At 38.6% G+C, this 23932-nt stretch overlaps 1 long non-coding RNA gene across 1 annotated transcript; it reads right to left on the bottom strand.

Moving 5' to 3' along the window:
• Positions 1-715: 715 nt before the first annotated feature.
• LOC142520482 (uncharacterized) lies at positions 716-21681 on the bottom strand. Its single transcript, XR_012813930.1, has 3 exons — positions 21585-21681; positions 21452-21494; positions 716-856 (listed from the first exon to the last, which is right to left on the bottom strand). It is a non-coding gene; the product is annotated as an uncharacterized LOC142520482 (long non-coding RNA).
• Positions 21682-23932: the final 2251 nt, after the last annotated feature.

The following is a 23932-nucleotide window of genomic DNA, read 5'->3' as shown; positions in this document are numbered from 1 at the left end:
TGATTTTATGGAGCTTATGAAGACAACAGAATGAAAAACTGTGGAATAATCAACCGAACACACCTACACAGGTGGTACATTTTGCACTGCAGAATTTATATGATTGGTTGCAAGCACAGGGAAAAAAGAAAGTAATGCATCTCAACTCCAACAGTGTTGATACCAGCTGCAAGACATGGCATAAACCTCCTGCTTCCTTCCTAAAGTGCAATACAGATGTTGCGTTGTTCACTTCAAGCAACAGGTTTGGACTTAGTGGGGTGCTGCGTGACGAAAATGGAGAGTTTATAGCATGTCGAATGCAACATAACGCCGTAAATCCTGCTATCAAGGAATGCGAAGCTCTTGCGCTACTCCAAGCTATTACCTGGATCAAGGAAATGGAGCTTGCAAATGTGATTTTCGAGCTTGACGCGAAAAATATTGTCGATGCCATAAAAAATCCAATAGATGATGATACGGATTTTGGATCTATTGTGCGCCAATGCAAATCTCTTCTAAATCAAGGAGAATCGCTCTCGGTTCAATTTGTTTATAGACAAGCAAATGCAGTAGCTCATGCTCTGGCCCGAGCGGCTCATTTAAAGGCTAGTCCTTCTACTTATTTTGAGATTCCGAATTGTTTGATTGAACATTTGGATGAGGGTTGTAGTTCTTTACATGCTTAATGAAATTTCCTTCAAAAAAAAAAAGTTTCAACATACTAGTCACCAATACTAAGACATAAAAATCAGAGTAAATAGTTTTAAAACGTGAAAAAGTAAAATATCATGATCTACAAGGTCCTCGGGTTTGTACTATCACTGGTCCGATTTTGCTCATTAGTCACCGCTTCATGTCTTCTCATCCAAATTATCTGCATCGATGAAGTCTAGTGAGTCTAAAGACTCAACATGCATAAACCGTGAATAACAAGTAATACGTAATAAAAATTCATGCAATTTAAACGTAGCTCGTATATAGCGTAATATGAACATAACTATGTATGATGGATCGGTTTGGGCACCTGTGAGGGTGCTTCAAACACAATATTCTTAATGATCTACAATAGCTCGTGTTCTAAGAATGTATACACCGATGAATTAAATCGAGTTTGGTTTCAAATCAAGTGGAAAACACTCGAACTAATCCTTCGTTAAGAAAAACTGAAAGATTTTAAAGTCTAATGACTTGTATAAACTGATCGACTGAAATACGGAGAATCAATTCTGGCTTCTATCAGTTCAACTATGGACTTAACTGAACTGATCAAATCGTTTTAAAACATAGTTAAACAGTTAATACACAAGATATGTTTATGGATATTCGGAGACTTCAACTGCTCCTACGTCACCCCTTCTACCACCTCGGGTAGCATCCACTAGAAAACTTTAATTTATAAAACATCTTGTACAAACCCACCCAGCTTAGGACTTACCCACTGCCTAACTGAACTCCTAGTCTAGACTGAAGGCATCACTTTCCAGCCAACACTTGTTTAATGTCTGTGTGTCAAAGACTACATACACGAGTTTTACGTCTTTGTGCAAGACAGTATTTGCGTGGTGGTGTGTGTGTGTGTATGAACTGATCTCTGAAAACAACCTGAAAGGTGTTCTCACACACTGAGAGAAATAAGCTTCTATACTAAGCTGATATAACTTGAATTGTTCCTTCGACTGGGCTGATTGATTCTTTACAAGCTGATATGCAATAAGCGTGCCATTTCTTTTGTTTTTCCACACTTCTAGTTGTTGATGGTCTTGCTCTGTATTTATAGTAGTAATGCGACCATACATCAAGACTCATCACATGTGATCGTTGCAGTTTGAATGAGTTCTTTGAAATATGTGTCTCGACTTTTCCGACAGCCATTCTGGAACATTTTGTCTTTAAGCTTTGTCGCAACGTCCATTATTGTACTATTGATAATACAATTGCTTTTCCTTAATGTGCGTAGCTGGATTCTACTTTTGATAAGCTTGTCGTGTTCTGCAAACTGATTGATTCCAGACTGATGCTTTCAACTGGTCAGTTGAACTAGTGAGGTGAAATCAGTTGACTCGTCAGTTGAACTGATTTCACTGATTCATTTGAATTGGTCAGTTGGGCTCTGCATCAGTCGAACACTTCATCAGCTGGCCAGCCTTCTAAAGGTCTTCTGTTGTACCACCTATAAACTGGACAATCAGTTAAACTGCTCTTCATACTTCAGTTGAACTGGTTCAGTTTGAGCGATCAGTTGGCGCTTTCAGTTTGCGTCTCGATAGCTTCAGTTTTGGCTTGGTAACTGATTAGTTCAAAGCCTGATCAATGTCAGTTTCTTGTGCACTTAGGTAAGTTATTAGTAAAAAGATAACAAGTTTCGTTAACATCAAAATCAAGATTGCGAACATGAAATGTTCCAACAGTGTATAACACGACTTTCTTGCATAAACATTTTCATAAAATCATATTTTAATTCTCGTTATACATGATCGTAATCGTAAATCAAGTTCTGTTCAATGAAAGTGACCCATAACATAAATCATTTGATCAAATTAACCACAGTACTAGACCGGTAGGGATCACCACAACACTTGGACTAGATGTTCTGTAAGGGCCTCGTATCGTATTATCGTCAATCATATTTTGATTTTCGATAATTCTTGAAATTTTCATATTATTAAGTGTAAGAAGTATGTCATTGACAATGAAATTGAGAAAATATGTTATGATAATGAAAGATTGTAGTAGTAATTGCTTTGTGTTTGATGGTGTGCTGAACCGCAATAGAGAAGTGACACATGTTACTGTTTTCAGCATAATTATCTGAGTATTAGTTCAAATGAAATGAAATCAATTTCATTAGAAATCTAATATATAGTATTAAAACTTTCATGTTTCGAGTTTGTCCAAATCCATTTGGAAATAGGGCAAAATCATCCCGAAGTGTATCATGTGCATTGAAGTTCCTACACTGACACATTTTGGGATAATGATCATAACTCTCGCGTCCTATATCCAAATTGAGTGAGGTTGGTAGAAAATTAAAGCCAAGACATAGATCTACAACTTTCATGTTGACCACTTTTGCTAATTCAAAACTAAAATAACGTTTCAGACAGCACAAGGCGCGCACTCGCGCAGGCTCTCGTGTGCCCGCACACGCCAAGCTTGTTAAAAACACTTTCGGATAGAACCAGGTGCGTGGCTGTGCCAATTCTTGCGCCCCTGCGCGCATACCTTGGCTGCACAACATTTAATGTTGATAAGAATGAGTTTGCCGATAAGCTTCTTCTCATTTCCTCTGAAATTTTGAAGGAAAATTTTGGAATTCATGTGCTATCGTTCGAATATACCTCGAAACGTTGTCGAAACTCGAAACAAATTATATATTCTGAATCTTGTTGTTGAGAGCGTTTTTTTGAGGTAATTTTCTTCTCGATTCAGAACTTTTATTTATAGATCGCTGGAATAGCATGTGTTTGAATTCGAGATCAATATATGCGATAGAATAACCGACGAAAAACTAACTTTCAAATTCAGAATTGAATTATGTTATGATTTCAATTTTATATGAATTTTCGAAGTTCCAAAACAATTTTGAAACTTGAAATTCAATGACATATTATCATTTATAATGCGATATAATTATCTTAATAACGTAAAGGTTAAACTGAATAGCGTAGAATGAATTGATACATTCAAATACGTTATTAGTGTTGCATTTGAATTAATTTATTTATTGAAATAAATGACTAATTGGTTGAGTTGATGTGGCATATACGAATTCATGATTGGTAGATCGATGTATAAAATAAATATTTTGTTAACACATATCATTTTATAAATACATCGATACATGACATGCACGTTGAGCTATGACCCTTGGATATCTTTATATCATTGGATTACGATTCTGGGGTTTGGAGCATGATGCTATGTCTGGCATTTTGTGGCCCTTGAAAACATAGTCATCCGTGGTCCCTATGATTGATTGGTTGAGATTTGGGATTTGATGGTGCTTTGCCGACGCTATCATATGGATATTCCCTTATACTTGATTAAGGTCGGCGTGCCAGATCGAGCATTGATTTGATAGTGATTCGATTAATTCTGATATTTGCTCAGTGGATGAGAATTTGACATGATATCTCCACGACATGCATGCATTGCATATCATATATCATTGTATAGATATATGTTGTATATATTATGGTTGTTCCATACGGAGCGTTGGTTAACCCCTCAAGGGGGGCTATTGTTATCTTTGTGAGTGTACAACGGCAAATACTCCAGGATATCAGGAGACCGGAGAAGGTACTTCTGGAAGGAGTCACATCTAAGTTGATGTTGAGTTGTCTATCCCAGTATATATATGTATCTATATACCGGAGCATGTCCCGAGGATATGAGTTGTTTGTATGTAGTTGATGTCAGTCATGTGTGGGATTTTTATATACTATTTTTAGTATTTTAATTATAGTTGACACATTTTGGGCTCATTGTAAATAAATTTTTTTTCTCGTTTTCCACTATGTCAGGATCAATTAGGGGGATCATCGTTGAGCTACAATTGCTCGATTCTTGAAATATTAAACACCGATGAATTAAATCGAGTTTGGTTTTCAAACCAAGCGGAAGACACTCGAAATAATCCTTCGTAAAAACCGATTAAACATTTTGTAAATCATTTAAAATATATATGCAAGTTGAATAAGTAAAAATATTTTGGTTGAAGCATTTTATGAAACACTTTGTATGAAATATTTTGGTATTTGAAGAACACATAAAATGCTTCAACAATGCATCTTTAAAAACAATGAAAATGATAACTAAAGCAATAAACGAATAGACACGAATTTGTTTATGGATGTTCGGAGACTTCAAATGCTCCTACGTCAACCCTTTTTCCCTTTGGGAAGGATCCACTAGAAGACTTTTTATAAAACACCTTGTACAAACCCATTTCAACTTAGGACTTATCTCTTGCCTAATTGAAACTCCTAGCACTCAAGATTGTAGGTAGTACCTCTCAATCAGCATATTGTTTAATGTCTCATATGCAAAGACTACATACACAAGTTTATTGTCTTTGTGCAAGACTCACTCAACTAATCTTTGAAGTTCAACTCTCTTGTATATGTGTGAGTGATTGTGTGTGAGAAATTTATCCTTTACTTTGTACATCTCAAATGTATCCTCACACAAGGGGTTGTGCTCTCAAATAGCTGATTTTTTCATACTAACTGCTCATGCTTTGAATCATCTTCAAAAGCTCTTGTTTGATCTTCTAGATGTTGTATTTATAAGCCCCAACAATGATTTATACATACGTTAGACACAATAATATGACCGTTTGGAAAGTTTTTGTACTGTTTCTGATATTGCAACGGTCAAATTCGTCTTACTGGACTTTTTCCTGACTGGTCAACTCAACTGGTCGTTCTGTTCAACTGGTCAGCAGCTGGTTCAGTTCAGTTCAGTTCAGTTGGTCAGCTGCTGGTTCGCTTCAGTTCAGCTGGTTCAATTGTCTGGTTCAGTTCAACTAGTTCAGTTCAGTTTCAGCTGGTTTGGTTCAGTTTCAGCTGGTCTACTGAAATCAGCCTAGCTGATTTCATTTTGTGCAGAACCAGTAGCTTCATTGTCATTTATCACCATCTTATGCTTCGATTCAGACTTTGACTTCTCAAGATGATTTGTAGATCATCTTCTTATCTTTCCAACGCATACTGAATCTCTTCATTTCAATAACTGAGCTGAGAGATATGACCAAATAACCGCAGCTGCTTAAACCCAACTGATTGTTGTCTTGGTGTGATCAGTTACGATCAGTTTGGCCTATATAACATCTGATTTTTCCCAACTGACGTGAAATACAACTTGTTTCAAATTGAGTTTTCTGATCAAACAAGTTGGCGGATTGGCATTTGTATCATCCAGTTGAGAGATATCATCAAAATACCGAAGCTTGCCAGAAATTCAGTTTCAGATTTTTTCTTGTTTCAATAACTTCACACTTGAGTAAATATGTTAGAAACACAATAAAAAGTTTTGTTAACATCAAAATAAAGATTGCGAACATGAAATGTTCCAACACACTGTAATTAATTAACTCTAATAAAATTGCATTTTAATAACGATTAAGAGTTAAGATCCCCACATGTTCACTCCCTAACGTAACATTATTCTCCCGAAGAGGTTAGAAAGGTCCCCAGACACTTTCTCCGGCTTCCAAACCCATAAACATAATTGTCCACAAGACAAATTGCATACCTCAAAAATAATTATTTTGCACGTCATACATACTTACGAACATCGTAGATCTCGTTGGATCGTCCTCGGACATGCTGCCACAACATCCTAAAATAATAACCAAAACAGCCCCTAAAGGTGCATTCGGACACGTACGATTCCCGAATTAAATAGAACTGCTTAGAACATACCAATCGACTCGGGACTCGACCCATGCGTGAACCACATCCCAGCCTACTGTCAAAGGCTCTAAACCGACCCCTAACCCCTTAAACCATGCACAACCAACCATAGAACACAAGCTGCCCAAAGAATGACACTTTAACAAATATGTGTCCGTACAACTCCCTTCCGATTCCAGCCCGAACAAAGCACTATACTCGACCCTTAGACATAATTTAAGACTCTGGTTCGACCCTTTCCAGCCCATGACACACAAACCCGCATGGAACCACACAAGCCGTGCACAGCCCCCATGCGCGACACCACACCAGCGCATGCGGCGCAAATCGACTCCAGCCCCCTTGCTGTCCAACCAGACCCTAATCGACCCACACCAGGCTTACCCTGGGACCCTAAGACCCTGCCTAGACCCTAGCCATGAGCCCTAGTCCAGCCATGCATCAAAATGCACGCACCAAGCCGCGATCACCCTACGTGGAGCTATTATGCTTCTTACGATTTCCATTGTACCAGCGGCTTATCTGCCCATCTCGGACAACTTACTAACACCTAAACACACCCCATAACCCAACCAAATGCAGCAGCATGCCTTTGGATAGGTCCAGTGAAGCATGCGATCCAAAAACTCAAGAAAACGTGGAAGTTCATACGTATTATGTATAAAAAATGATAACGGTAACGTTCTATCATTCATATGATCAAACAAAAAAAAGTTTCGTGCATTTTTCATATCAACATACAGTATATAACATGATCAAAATACAAGTATATAGAGGGATGACCATCGGCGGAATGTGAGTTTATATAATAAAACGGGGAAATAGAGATCTTAGTTTTGTAAGATTAATTTTTTTGGAATTTAGCTATGTAACTTGTCAAAGTTTGGCTTTCATCTAATAAATTTTTTTTAGTACTTTCTCCGAAAGCCACTAAACTTCTCGAATATTACTTGTTTGACACCGATTATCTCTTATATATATGTATATGTTTAATTATAGTACCATGAGTCACGTATGAGAGTATCAATGTCAAATAAGAAATATTAACTTGATTTAGTGATTCCAAATTTTATTTACTTATTTTTATTGTGTCGGGTCAAATTTTATTATTTTTACAACAAATTATCCTTTTAAGTGATGTAAATTGGTTAATTAGGAAATAATTTTATAATTTGGTTTCACATAATCGGATTTTGTAATTTTCTTTTTTATTTTGCATAAATTTTACAACCTATATTAAAATTCATTCATTTTCTTTTAAAATAAGTAAATTATGTTATCTAATTCTTTTAAAAAATAATGTACTTGATCATCATGGTTTTTGTTTTTTCAAACTAATATATATATGGTTTAAAATAAATATATAGTTTTAAAAAAATGATAAAAAAAACTTTACAGTAATCTCATTTTTCATCACTAAATCAATATTGTATAAATCTTTTATAATTTTTTATGAAAATAAAACTCAAAATTGTTATCTTTTCTCGATATGTGTGGACTAGTGAAACGTAATCCTTCCACATCATGAACAGTAGTCTCGAATGAGCCTTTCAGTTTCGTACTTCTTGAGAGTTCATCAACTAAAAACTAATTTAGAGATTATAGTCACTTAGAAATGTGTTTCATGATTACCAATAATTGTATTAATCATTTCTCATTGACTATAGTAAACTCAAGGTCTTTATATTAATGCAAATGCATGAGTATAAATATAAAAAATATATATCAGACAAATAACCATTTATTAAATAAAGAATGTTTCACAAATTAATTTAATTAAAACCACAACCACAAATTGACTTGTTGGACACTAACATGTTTGTCAAAATATCGTCTACTTTACTAACTTGAACACACGAGAAACGACTTTTATAACAACTTGTGTTATTATTTTTAAAAAAACTAAAGTTGGCAAGTGTTTGTTTGTTAGCCTATTATGTCTGGATTTTTTCTTTAAATAATATAAAAAGAAAACAATTTGAAAACATTTATGAATCTATAACATCCGGTATAATTTGTATCGAATTATAAAAATCTATGTCAGATTATACTGAATTAAATTTTTTTTTACTTATTAAATTTTAAATATATTTTTTATTTTTTAAAAAAGTAAAAGGAATCTTTTGAATCCGAGACACACTGCAAACTGCCACGGATTGTACTCTGTCTCGAATTCAGATTTTGTGCGTGCTATAAATGTTGGAGCTTAATTCGTTGCATTGAAGTAATTTATGTTGCTCTTTAATTTGATGAAGCAGCATTAGGGATCTTAATTTGTTGCATTGAGGAAGCAACGTTGGTTCTTTTTTGTTCTAGTTTACTTGTAAGCGGGTAATTATATATTTTTCATATTATTTTTAATATTGTGATATGTAATTCAGAACTACTTGGAAAATTGTTTTAGCATTTCTTCAAACAACAAGCATCTTCTAAATTCTCACGGTTTCAGCATATCTTTTTCCTTCGTAGTTTGCTTTTTCTAATTTACGTGTAATTTTTTTTAATATTATGATAATGATTTTCATTTATTTCAAGTTTTAATATTACTCGTTGATTTTATCACAAATTTCATACGATCAATTTTGAAAAGATAATTTCATAAATTATTTTTTGTAATTGTATTATTTGTAATTATGGTATAAAAATAATAATAGATATATAAATAAATTTTTATTAATATAATTATAATGTTGTTGGCTTGCATTATACTAACAAGTGATAAAGGCACACGCGTTGCACATGTAATATAATAAATCAATGTTATGTATTGAATGCATAAAATGACTACTTGTTTTAGTTATGAATTATATAAAATCACATCAGATTTATTAGCCTAATATTTTATAATTATGAAATAAAAAACAGTATTTAATTAGTATATGAAAATTGATGCATGTAAAATAATTTTGTATTTACTTCTTTGTAAATATCGTCTACTTTACTAACTTGAACACACGAGAAACGACTTTTATAACAACTTGTGTTATTATTTTTAAAAAAACTAAAGTTGGCAAGTGTTTGTTTGTTAGCCTATTATGTCTGGATTTTTTCTTTAAATAATATAAAAAGAAAACAATTTGAAAACATTTATGAATCTATAACATCCGGTATAATTTGTATCGAATTATAAAAATCTATGTCAGATTATACTGAATTAAATTTTTTTTTACTTATTAAATTTTAAATATATTTTTTATTTTTTAAAAAAGTAAAAGGAATCTTTTGAATCCGAGACACACTGCAAACTGCCACGGATTGTACTCTGTCTCGAATTCAGCTTTTGTGCGTGCTATAAATGTTGGAGCTTAATTCGTTGCATTGAAGTAATTTATGTTGCTCTTTAATTTGATGAAGCAGCATTAGGGATCTTAATTTGTTGCATTGAGGAAGCAACGTTGGTTCTTTTTTGTTCTAGTTTACTTGTAAGCGGGTAATTATATATTTTTCATATTATTTTTAATATTGTGATATGTAATTCAGAACTACTTGGAAAATTGTTTTAGCATTTCTTCAAACAACAAGCATCTTCTAAATTCTCACGGTTTCAGCATATCTTTTTCCTTCGTAGTTTGCTTTTTCTAATTTACGTGTAATTTTTTTTAATATTATGATAATGATTTTCATTTATTTCAAGTTTTAATATTACTCGTTGATTTTATCACAAATTTCATACGATCAATTTTGAAAAGATAATTTCATAAATTATTTTTTGTAATTGTATTATTTGTAATTATGGTATAAAAATAATAATAGATATATAAATAAATTTTTATTAATATAATTATAATGTTGTTGGCTTGCATTATACTAACAAGTGATAAAGGCACACGCGTTGCACATGTAATATAATAAATCAATGTTATGTATTGAATGCATAAAATGACTACTTGTTTTAGTTATGAATTATATAAAATCACATCAGATTTATTAGCCTAATATTTTATAATTATGAAATAAAAAACAGTATTTAATTAGTATATGAAAATTGATGCATGTAATACTATTTTGTATTTACAAAGAAGTAAATACAAAATATTTTATGCTCGTAGGCCATAAAGCAGATCAGAAAGCTCAACCAAAATGTATTGAAATAGTTAATGGTTCAATCGAAGGAAAATTATTTGAAAATATAAATTTGTAGCCTTAATTGGTTTAACGTGAGCATAAGAAAAGTCGAAATATTTTGCGAAGAAAATTTTGAGTTTGAGTAAATACTGATACCTCTCATAGTAGTCCGAATCATGGATGACCAGAGAAGCTAAATGGATAGCTCAAAGTAGAATCAATAGCAGATCACTTTCTTCCGCAGCCGAGCGTGTGATTACCCGGGATATTTTCCCTTGGGCAATCAAGAGTCGGGCTCTCATACAAGCTCCCAGGAACTTTCTACCCGGACTACACCTCGAGAAGCGTGCCACACTCGAGTATACCAGTATGGGCTACCTTATACTTGGCAATCATTTTTGTCAGAACAACATGGGTTTGGCGTGTCAGATAAGTCATCAGAAGCAGGGTATGGGCAGCCGCCTTAGCATACTTAGCAGGTGGGCACTGAAAAAAAGGTAATCATGAGATTTCTTCCTATAAATAGCAGGTATCAATCTCATTTATAGATTCTGAAATTTTGAATTCTCAAGCATTCACATATATTCTCACATATATTGCCACTTGTCTTCATCTTCAACCTGCTGACTTAAGTATTGGAGTGGCCACGCCGGACACCCCTCCGACGCCCATTCACGAGTTCATTTCATTGTTTCAGGTCGGTAGAAGCCCAAGATTACAGAGATATATTTTTCTCACAAGATATATCATTTTCTTACTCATTTTCCTTAAACACTACTATCACTATCCAGTAGATTGCCCTGACTTTTGCCTACCCGATTTACCCGGATAGACATTATTGGCGCCGTCTGTGGGAAATTGATTTTAATACGGGTTCCAGGAGATGATGCGCTTGTCTCAAGAAAAGGTGGTCTTCCGCCCCAGGACCTCCACCTATTATTACCTTGTCCCCGGAGGAGTTGGCTCGGATTATATCCCATGTGGTGGAAAAATCCGTAGCCCGGAGAGATGCTTCTCATCATGCTAAACAGGCAGACGGAGAGCAGAAGAGAGAGCAAGAGGCAGGGGAGGAGGAAGCGAGGATGGAAGAGAGAGAATCAAGTGCTGGGTCCAAGTCCCCGACTGTGATAGAAGAGTTGCAAGAGTTGAGACAGAAGATGAGGGTGTTGGAGGGACAGATGGAGGGTAGAATTCATTCCCAGGTAGTCATTAAGGGTTGCCCGTTTTCTGAAGCTATTGTCCGGGAACCTCTTCCCGCGAACTTTAAGTCTGCCAAAGTTAAAGATTATTATGGAAATGCAGACCCCGAGGAACATCTGGCCAGATTCGAGAATATGGCCATGTTGCACTGTTATGCTGACAGGATCAAGTGCAAAGTGTTTTTGACCACTCTAGTTGACTCTGCGTAGAGGTGGTTTGAGGGATTGGCCCCTCAGAGCATCCGTTCTTTTGAGAACTTTCAGAAGGTGTTTATACAACATGTTAGTAGTAGTAAGAAATACAAAAAGACTGCATTTAGTTTTTTTGAGTTTAAACAAAGCCCGGAGGAGAGTTTGAGGGCTTATATTTTAATATTTAACAGAGTGGCTTTGAAAGTCCTTTCTTGTGCCTCCGATATTAAGACAAATGCATTCACCTAGGGGTTGAGGGAGGGTGAATTTTTCTGGTCACTGACAAAGAAGACGCCAGGGGACTTTGAAGATTTGTTGGCCCGGGCAGAAAAATATATAAATATAGAGGAGGCCTAGAAGGAGAAGAGGGAGTCGGTAAAGATAGAGAGAGGAGATCGGGTATCTAGGTCCGAGGACAGGGGGTCGAGAAGGAGTAACCCGGGATATTTTTCTAATCATGTGCCCTTGAAAATTATCCGAGACCGGGGAGGTCCAAGAGTGTAGCAAGGACTTGCCACCATCTCAACAATGTACAAGGCCTGAGAAGAAGGTATTATGTACTCTTCGCAGAGTGTGTTATCACAACACAGAGGACTGCAAAACACTGAAGAGAAAATACGTGCCACCAGCTGTCCAAGGACATAAGCAACCAAACAAAAATCCGAGATTGCCACCTTGGGCAGCTCGACAGTCCGGTCCAATGCCAGGGAAGATTCAAGAGATGCCCCGAGGGGGAGGAGAGATTCAGTGCCCGAGAGGAAGAAATCTTCACCCCTGTTTTGGGGGTGATAAAAATGATATCTGGAGGATCTACTGACGGTGATCATAATCGGGCTGGTAAGTCGAGAAGCATAAGAGATTGTGTGGAGGTGGAAGGGGTGAGGAGGAATGAGACAGTGATTAGTTTTGGCCCGGAAGATTTGAAGGGTGTCAATCTTCCCCACAACGATACCCTGGTAATTCAAGCCCGGGTAGCAAATTATCACATTATGAGGGTTTTCGTGGATTCGGGCAGTTCTGTTAATGTTATTTTCAAGGAGGCCCTCGTACAAATGGATTTTCAGGGATATCAGCTGGAGACTATAGACACATCACTTTTTGGCTTTGATGGCCATGCTGCTTATCCAGAGGGGGAGACTGTCCTGCCCTTAACTTTGGGTACCAAAGAGCCGAAGAAGACGATGATGACTACTTTCACTATGGTGGATGTCCCCTCATCATATAATATCATCTTGGGGCGGCCGGCCATGAATGAGCTAAGGGCCGTAGCATCCACCTACTACCAAAAGATTAAGTTCCTAGTGGGAAGCCCAGTAGATGAAGTTCGGAGAGATCATCCTTCTTCCGGAAGTGTTATGTAGAAGCGGTCCGAGTGGACCAGAAGAGGGCGAGGAAGGGAGGGAAGAAATTTCAGAGTTGTGGGGAGATGGAGAGGGTAGTGGAGAATGGAGAAGTTCAGTTTGTGGCAGAGAAAGAGCAGTAGGTGGTGGAGATTTGGCTAGGCAAGGAAATCCGGGTGGCCCGAGACCTTGACTTATCCACCCGGGTTAGTTTGATAAATTTTTTAAAAACTAATCTTAATGTTTTTGCCTGGTCCCAGCAGAAGTTGATAGGGATCTCACCCCTGATAGCAGAGCATCACTTGAACATCCTCCCAAGATCTCAACCTGTGAAGCAAAAGAACAGACACTTCGGTCCTGAGAAGGAAAAAGTAATTGATGTACATGTTAGAGATTTGCTGAAAGCCGACCGCATTCGGGAAATACAATTTCCTACCTGACTCTCGAATGTGGTGTTAGTGCAAAAATCTACTGGGAAGTGGAGGATATGTGTGGACTTCAGGGATCTCAATAAAACTTGCTCCATAGACCATTATTCGCTACCCAGAATTGACCAGTTGGTGGATTCCACCTCTGGATATGAGCTGCTCAGTTTCATGGATGCTTACCAGGGGTATCATCAAATTCTCCTGGCCAAGAATGATCGAGACAAGGCCAACTTCATCACCTCGGGAGGCACATTCTGTTATGTTGTCAAGCCTTTCGGATTAAAGAACGCATGTGCCACCTATCAGCGTCTCATGAACAAAGTCTTTGAGAAGCAGTTGGGCAGGAATGTAGAGGTATATGTGGATGATATCTTGGGCAAGTCCAAGAAGGTTGCTTGTTTTATTTCTGATTTGGAAGAGACTTTTGCCACTCTTATGCAGTATGAAATTAAGCTCAATCCGGCCAAGTGTATCTTTGGCTTAAAGAGTGGTAAATTTTTGGCTTTTGTGGTTACTGACCGGGGGATCGAGGTGAATAAGGAGAAAATCAAGTTCGTTCTGAATATGTCATCTCCTCGATCTGTCCGAGAAGTTCAGAAGCTGACCGAGAGAATTGCTTCTCTTTCCCAGTTTATATCCCGGTCAGCGCATTGGAGTTATTCATTTTTTCAGGTTCTTAGAAAGGCACAGAAGTTTGGGTGGGATGAAAAGTGTGAGCAGGACTTCCAAGACCTTAAAAGACATCTGGCCGAGCTTCCTGTCTTAGTGAATCCAGAGCCCGGGGAGAAATTATTTATCTATCTGTCCACCACGGAGTATGCTGTCAGCTCGGTACTTGTGAAGGAAGAAGGCTCTGATCAAAAGCTTGTCTATTATGTCAGTCATGCTCTTTAGGGCCCCGAACTTTGATACAGTGAAGTGGAGAAGATAGCTCTCGCTCTCGTTATGACTGCCCGGAAACTGCGACCTTATTTTATGTCACATCAAATTATTGTGTTAACCAATAGTTCTCTGGGGAGAATTATGACTCATTCAAAATTTTTCGGGAGAATGATTAAATGGACAGTTGAGTTGGGAGAGTATGACATTGAGTATAAGCCCCGGGTTGCAATCAAAGCGCATGCCGTATCAGATTTCTTGTCAGAGATGGTTCAGCCTACTGAAGAGGAGGTCTGGAGGGTATTTGTGGATGGGACGTCTAGCCTTTCGGGATGTGGTGTAGGAGTTGTGATAATAGCTCCCCCGGGAGAAAAGATTAAACTGGCAATGATAATTGACTCTCGGGTGACTAACAATGAGGCAGAGCACGAGGCTGTTCTCGCCGGTATCCGAGCCACCCGGGAAATTGGAGCTTCCCGGATGATTTTGTATTCTGATTCGTAATTGATCACTCAGCAGATAAATGACATTTATGAGGCTAAGGATGACATGATACATAAATATCTCAAGCTCATTCAAGCCCAGGCAGAAGTTTTTGTGGATTGGAGTAATGAGCAGATACCCTGGGACGAGAATGGAGAACCAGATGGTTTGGCAAAGATGGCCTCCTATTTATCAGAAATCAGTTCCCGAGAAGTATTGCATGTTTCCCGGCTAATCATCTCCACAGAGGAAGAGACATTGCCAGCACCAGAGGATTCTTGAATGACACCCCTGATAAAATTCATTGTAAACAATGAATTGCCTGAAGATAAAGCTCAATATCAAAAGATCAAGAGACAATCTCTCATGTTTGTTCTCTTAAATAATATCTTGTACAGGAGATCATTTCAGGGACCTCTACTAAAGTGCTTATCTATGAGAGAGCTTATCTATGAGAGAGGTGGATTATGTCCTCCGGAAGATTCACGAAAGGTCTCGCGGAGAGCATCTCGAAGGAATAGAATTGGCCCGGAAAACAATGCTTGTCGGATTTTGGTGGCCCACTATTAATCAAGACTCTGCCCGAGTGGTCCGGGCTTGTGAAGGTTGTCAACATCATTCAAATTTTCAACACAGCCCGATCACCCTCATGAAGCCTATCTCGGCATCTTGTCCCTTTGATCAATGGAGCATGGATATTGTTGGTCCTTTTCCAATAGCCCGGGCTCAGAAGAAATTTCTGTTGGTGGCTGTTGATTATTTTTCTAAATGGGTAGAAGCCGAGCCCCTAGCAAATATTACTGAGCAGGAAGTTTTGAAATTTCTGTGGAAGAATATTCTATGCTGATTTGGAGTCCCTGGGAGACTAATCTAAGACAATGGGAGGCAATTTCATGGAAAGGAGATCACAGCGTGGTGCCAGGAAATGAAAATCATTCAGTCTTTCACTCATGTTGCTTATCCTTAAGCCAATGGTTAAACAGAGGTTGTTAACATAATTATTGTGCAAGCTTTGAAAATCAGGCTACAGGGCAAAGGAAAAGATTGGGTGGAAGAATTACCTAGTGTTCTCTGGGCGTACAGAACTACTCCTCGGGCATCTACTCAAGATACTCCTTTTAATATGGTGTATGGTTCTGAAGCAGTTCTTCCGGTTGAAATCGGACAATCTTCTGCCCAGGTAGAATCTTACCCAGATGATAATGATCAAAGCCGGTCAATGAAATTGGAATTGGTGGAAGAAAAGAGAGAGCGGACTCTGATTCGAATGGAAGCTTACCGAGGCCGGGTTATGAAATCATATAACAAACGTGTCTGAATCCGAGACATTCAAGTAGGAGATATAATCATGAAGAAAGTTAATCCATCTAGAGACGTTGGAAAATTGGAAGATCGTTGGGAAAGACCTTTTAAAATAACCCGGAAGGTTAGCTCGAGAGCTTATTATCTAGAGGATACCCAAGGACGCTCTCTCAAGCGACCATGGAATGTATTTCATTTAAAGAAATATTTTGCTTTAAAGATGTAATTATATGTTTGAAGACATAATGAAAGTTCTTTGCTTCTCAGAAAATTTATGAATGCTATATCTAAATATCGGGAAGTACAGAGCCCTCGTTAATCTATAAGCCCATGGCTCTACACCCTGACTTGGGGCACCACACCTCGACCATTTCCAAGTCCCGAGACATAATCCCCGGCCCAAGGCTCCATACCTTAATTATTAATAAGCCCAGGGCTCTACACCCTTGCTCGGGGCACTACACCTTGACCATTTCCAATTAATAAACCCAGAGCTCTACACCCTGGCTCAGGGGCACCACACCTCGACCATTCCCATGTCTCGGGACATGATCCCCGGCCAAAGGCTCCGTAACTTGGTTATTAATAAGTCCAGGGCTCTACACCCTGGCTAGGGGCACCACACCTCGACCATTCCTAAGTCCCGAGACATGATCTCCGGCCCAAGGCTCCGTACCTTGGTTATTAATAAGCCCAAGGCTCTACATTCTGGCTCGGGGCATCACAACTCGATCATTCCCAAGTCTCGGGACATGATCCACGGCCCAAGGCTCCGTACCTTGGTTATTAATAAGCTCAGGGCTCTACACCCTGGCTCGGGGCACCACACCTCGACCATTCCCAAGTCCCGGAACATGATCCCCAACCCAGGGTTCCGTACTCTGGTTATTGAAAAAATCCAGGGCTCTGTACCCTGACTTAGAGGTTTTTCACCTCGATAATTTTACTAAGTACAGGGATTTTATTCAGCCCAGGGCTCAACATCTCGATTACTTATCAGAAGTTACCGGTTATTCTCCAACACTTAGAAAATTTTTGAGTTTCATCATTCACAAACAATGTTGGATTAACTCTTCAAAAGTCGGTTAGTTGTATGATGTTTATGCATTTGTGGAAGCAAAATAAGTAAAGGGAAAAATTATATTTCATTCATGAAAAGCCCGAAGGATGAAATTACAAGAAAATGAAAATTACAAACCTAATATTTATCTACATGGTCTGACCCCGACTACTCTTCTTCTTGTGGCTCTTCCTTCTCCTCTTCACCATCCTTGGGAAGGGATGCTATGGCTCATCCAAAGTCAGGGAAGCCTTCCCTATCCTCAAGCAGTAGCTCGGCCTCTTCAAATTGCACCAGTCATTTGTCAAAACCGATCTTGAAGAGAGGATAGGCCCGATCCTCGACGGCCACCTTGAATTCAGGATATTGGAGGAAAGAGTCCTGCCATTTATCCTTATTATACTCAGCAATAGCCAGGGTCCTCTCCGCAGCTTCCGCCCGAGATTGTTGTACCTCTACCTGCTCGGATAAAGATTTAATCCTTGATTCCAAGACAGATATGGTACCTTGCAGAGTTTCTTCCCGGACAAGGCCCTCACTGATGATATCTCGAGACTTATCTCCTGATCTGCTCAGGTCGATTCGACAGTAGCCCGGAGATTGGCCATCTCTCCCTCGTGGGTTGATTGAGCCCAGGAAATCTCCCCTCGCAATTGCTCTTGAAGCTCTTGGAAGGACCGGGCTCTATTATTAGCAGTGGTGGCCGCCGCCGCCACCTCTTCAAAGGTGGAGATCAGCATTTGAACACCCTGTTCACAGAGGGTTAGTATGTGTATAAATAAAAAAGGGAAGAGAGGAAGGATCGAAGAACTTACGGATAAGATCCGGTTGGACCCCTCAAAAAGTTTTGGGGTAGGGAGGGAACTCTTCAAATGCGCCTCCTCAACTGGAAGCAGCATCTGTTTCAGTAACAAGAGTCCAGTTGGAGTGGCTCCCTCTATGAAGATGTTGGCCCGGGGACGTATATTGGGCTGCAGAGATTCTTGGAGTGGCCGGCTATGGAGAGGAGGGGTGGATCGTGTTGCTCTGGAGGTGATGCCCTGACTTTCTCCCTGAGTACTTTCAATTAATACCAGTTCCGGGCCTGTGGTGGCCTTTCTTTTCATCTGGACGAAGGGAACATGATCTTCAGACTCTTCTTGTGAGGCCGCCCGAGTTGCCTCCTGATGCTGTTGGGTTTCTACTTGGGCAGATTTATTCAGCCAGGCCGCCTCCTCCTCGGCCACTCTCTTTTTCTCAGCAGCCGCTCTCCGGGCTGTGAGCTTTTCCTATTTGGCCGCCTTTTCAGCTGCCCACTTCCTAGCTAAGGTCTCTTACATCTCTGTATTATATGCACAAGGAAAAAGAAGGTTAGTGTGATTCTAGAATAAAGAACAAAAGGAATAAACTCAAAAGTTTGAAGAATAGAGTTACTGGGTTGAGTACCCGGGCCAGCAACTTCTTCAATGACCCGGTATAATGGATTTTCTACCTTGGCACTCAACCTGTATGCTACCAAGTTCTCCTCAAAGATAAGGGTAGAAGAGGAGAATTTTTGACCCTCCACCAACTCTTGGCTTCGGGTGTATGGTTCCTCAAATTTGTAGGATTTGGGGAGGGAAGGTTGTGCAGGAAGAGAAGGGAGAAACCCGGTCAGACAAGGAATGGGACCCGGGAGTTGGATAAAGAAGAATCGTCCTTTCCACCCCTTCTGGGAAGAAGGGATATCATCAAGGAACCGGGCATTTAGTTGGGCAGACAGGGAGAAGGCATTATCCCCCAGTCTGCAAACGAAAAAATAATGAAGGACGAGGGGGGTGATAAGAATATTGTTCATTTTAAAAATAACATAGGCCGAGGCCATAATACGGAAGAAATTGGGATGGAGTTAGTTAATAGACACATCAAAAAATTTGGCGAACTCGATGTAGAAATGGGGGATGGAGAACCGGAGACCATATCTAACTTGGTCCCGGAAGAAAGTGGTGTAGCCGGGAGGAGGGCTGTCTGCCCTATCAGAGGGACTAGGTATTAAAATAGAAAAGTTAGAAGGGATGGATCCTAGTACGCGGAGCTCCTCGTCAGCCCCCGAGCGCAGTTTGCTTCTCATTGAGGTGAACCAAGGAGCTCCTGGGGTCTCCAATGAAGGTGGCGATGAAGCTCATGCTTTACCCTTACCCTTGCTCTTTTTCGGAGCTCGGGAAGGGCCCGAGGAGGAAGGTTTGGACCTTTGGGTTTTGAGTTTTTTAGAGATTTGAGAAGGAAAACGTTGCTGGGGAGGAGAAAGGATTGATTCAGAGCGCATCGCGGTGGACTCGTTGCTAAGCGAGCCTCGCACATTCGCTCCAGAGGTAGAAGATGTGGAATTATACATTTCTGATATAAAGAGGAAACTTACGAGTTTTTAGGTAGAAGGTGGTGACTGTACGAGCGAAGAGGTGGCAGTAGTTGAAGATCGCCGGAAGTGGGGAAGCACTGCGCCGCGGAGGAAGGGGGAAGATTTGAGAGAATTCAAGTTTGGTAAAGTGACAAAAGAAGGGGGTGTGTTGTTATATATAGGTGGAGGAAATTGATCTCAACCATTGATCTAAAGTTGAATCGGACGGCTAAGATGAATCTTGGAAATTGTGCAGACATATGAAAGGACGTGCATCGATATCGAAGTGTCAGACTTATCAGATTCTCGGAATACGAAGCGTTTCTGACCATTGTAATTCTGGGTCATGTGGCATCACGACATTATCCTAACTACCCGAGAATACTAAACGACAAAAATATTTAAAGTCCGAGATAAATGAGGCCCCAACATCTTATTTAAAGTTCGGGAGACATGAGGCCCTGGCACCTCATCTCATCTATGGGATATTTGAAGCCCCCGATGCTTTTATAATCTAGAGTTGGTAATCTTTCTATTGGAGCCCAAGCATGACTGATCGGGACAGCGAGTAAGACTCTAGCCCAACTACTTAAGGGATAGGTGGTGATACCCCCATAGGAGCCCGGATTATGGATGACCCGAGAAACTAAATGGATAGCCCAAAGCAGAATCAATACACATCACTTTCTTCAGCAGCCGAGCATGGGATTACCCGAGATATTTTCTCCCCGGGCAATCAAGAGCCCGGGCTCTCATACAAGCTCCCGGGAACTTTCTACCCGGGCTACCTCGAGAAGTGTGTCACACTCGAGTATATCAGTATGAGCTACCTTATGCTTGGCAATCATTTCTGTCAGAACAACATGGGTTTGGCGTGTCAGATAAGTCATCAGAAGCAGGGTATGGGCAGCCGTCTTACCATACTTAGCAAGTGGGCACTGAAAACAAGGTAATCATGGGATTTCCTCCTATAAATAGCAGGTATCAATCTCATTTACAGATTCTGGAATTTTGAATTCTCAACCATTCACATATATTCTCACATATATTGCCCCTTGTCATCATCTTCAACCTGCTGACTTAAGTATCGGAGTAGCCATGCCGGACACTCCTCCAACACCCATTCACGAGTTCATTTCATTGTTTGCAGGTCACGATAGAAGCCCAAGATTACAGATATATATTTTTCTCACAAGATATATCATTTCCTTACTCATTTTCCTTAAACACTACTATCATTTTCTGGTTGATTGCCCCGACTTTTGCCTACCCGATTTACCCGGATAGACATCAAATACCATCCATAATTAAGGCTGCGATTAACCCAATTAAGGCTATAAGAGGAGTCAATGCTTTCAAATTTGATAACCTTCTTATATGCATTGTTGATTATGTAATTATTCAAGCAAAAATTGATAACAAAACGAATGAATGAGAAATTAATTATGTTAATAAATAATTGTTTTATATTCTTGAAGTCATACTCTTAATGACTTCGATACAAACAGTAGAGAACATGCAACTATGGCTTTTGTAAATAGTCATCCAATATTTTAAGTTTAATATGTTCTTTCTCACATTTCATCGAGCATGTCGAGAGCAATTTTATGAGCAACTATGAAAAGCAAAATTGGAGAATTAAAACATAAATTTATGCAATAATCTGATAAGTATACATCTTAGAGAGAAAAGTAGAATGCAAAATTACTAATTTATATATTAAAAAGAACCGTATTTAAAAGATTAAACCTTGGCTGCTTCAGAGTTGAGTCGACGACCATTTGTACGTGGACTGAAATTTCAAAAATAGAATAGAGGAGAATATACGAAGGTTAGTGCTGATATTGAGAAAGGGAGAATGAGAAAATGAAATATAAATTACCGAAATTGGGAGAGGAAAGTTGTTCTTCATTGTACAATCTCCGGTTTGCAATACCTCAAATGATTTATATGATATTTAAAAGGGTTTAGAAAACGTGCATTTGCATGATTAAATTTTGTATATTATTTTAATATATAAAATTTTATTTAATATGACAGATAAATTAATATTAGCGTACTTAATACATATGAAATATTATAATATTTAATCTCTTTTGTAAAAAAAAATTATAAGTGTTTAATAAAAAATAGTGTATAGTTACGCTATAAATTTGGCAATTTAACGTAACCTATAATATTCTAATTTATGTTTATGTTCATGCAAAATAATATAAAGAAAGTAAAAATGCTGATTAACATATTTTTTATGCAAGGATATGTTTTGAATTTAACATACTCACAAGGTTAATTTAATTAATTAACTTATTTTTTAAGGTCAAATTTGATTGTGGGATTCTATATAAGGCTATGTTAAAAATATATATTTATATTGTAAATTGACAATGTTTGTCCATTCATTATGTTATTTCTTTGAAAATTTTAAACTCTTGTAACGTCTTAGGTGCAAAACCTTTATCATTACACAGGGAAGTATGGAAAAGTTGAGTCCTAAAAGGAACTTAATATGGTTTTAACTATTCAAGCGGTCAACCACACCGTAGTCTTGAACATGTTAACACACAACCACATGCTCAACAAAAAAAAATCGCAACCATGACATAATTGAACGCAAACATACATGACACACAAATGCTCAACGAGCCAAAACTGAAGCTATTGAGATGTAAATTGAAAACACCGACTGATCGACCAAACTGAATCAGTTCAACTGATTGTACAGATGATTGGTGGTTCAACAGAAGACCTTCAGAAGCCCGGCCAGCTAATGAAGAGTCCAACTGATGAAGAACTCATCTGACCAGTTCAACTGAAAAAGTTAAATCAGTTCAACTAACGAGTCAACTGATTTCACCAGCCCAACTGAAGAGCAGTTAGGAACATCAGTTAAAAATTAATCAGTTGCAGATTAAGACAAGCTTACCCAAATGGATTCCAGCTACGCACAAAGATACAAAAGCATATGTACGATCAAAGGTACAATAATGGACGTTGCAGCAAAGAATAAAGCCGAGAGATTATTGGAGGCATGTCAGAAAAGTCGAGACATATATATCAAGGAACGCATTCAAGCTGCAACGATCACATGTGATGAGTCTTGGAGTACAGTCTCAATGCCTCTATAAATACAAGCTCAAGACCATCAGCAAACAACACGAACATACAAGAGTGTGTGAAGATATACATAAAAAAGGCACGCTTATTTGCTTATCAGCTTTCTAGAAGCAATTTGCCCAGAGGGAATACTCAAGTCATATCAGATTAGTTTCGAATCTTACTTCCTTCAGTGTGTGAGAACACGTTCGTGGTGCATTCCTTGTTCAGTTCTCACACACACACACACACCACCACCAAATACAATCGTGCAAAAAGACGTTAAACTTGTGTATGTAGTCTTTGACACACAGATGTTAAACAAGTGTTGACTGGAAGGTGCTGCCTTCAGTCTAGTCTAGAAGTTCATTTAGGCAGTTGGCTAAGTCCTAAGTTGGGTGGGTTATTACACTTGTTGTAATTAATTAAAGTCTTCTAGTGTATCCTACTTAAGGAGGTAGAAGGGGTGACATAGGAGCAGTTGAAGACTTCGAACATCCATAAACATATCTTGTGTATTTAATTGTTTAATTATTGTTTTCAAACTGATTTGATTAGTAAGAGCATCCGTCGGTTCAGTTTTTCATCATAACTGAACTGATATATGTCACAACCGGTTCCTGTTATTTTCAGTTATTCAGTTACACATGATATAAAATATATCAGTGTTTCTTAACGAAGGATTACTTCGAGTGTTTTCGGCTTGGTTTAATACTAAACTCGATCTAATTCATTAGTGTAAACATTCTTAGAACACGAGCTATTGCAGTTTTTGGAGAATATTTTGTTTGAAGCACCTCAAGATGCCCAGCAATTGATCCTTCATCATACTTAGGATTTGGAATTCATTTTGCACAAACATGTATATTGTGTGGAACATTTAGTTTTTTGCACAATACAAACCCAGTAGCTACCTTGAATGTCTCAACTAAAACTTCATACACTTACCGAATTCTCATAATTGTAGAACATATTTGGTGCCCTGGAAAGAGCCTGGGTCATCCTTGGACTCGGGCGGGGAAGAAAAACCAAGAGCCCGGGGCTGGTCCTGAGAAGCAAAGAGGAGACCGAGTTAGAATTATCTCAAATAAAGTGAGTGTCTACCCTACGTCGAACACCATCTTCACCACTACAAGA

Source organism: Primulina tabacum, chromosome 12, assembly GCF_025594145.1.
Source record: "Primulina tabacum isolate GXHZ01 chromosome 12, ASM2559414v2, whole genome shotgun sequence".
Classification (NCBI taxonomy): domain Eukaryota; kingdom Viridiplantae; phylum Streptophyta; class Magnoliopsida; order Lamiales; family Gesneriaceae; genus Primulina; species Primulina tabacum.
This window is presented reverse-complemented; position numbering and strand designations above follow the sequence as displayed.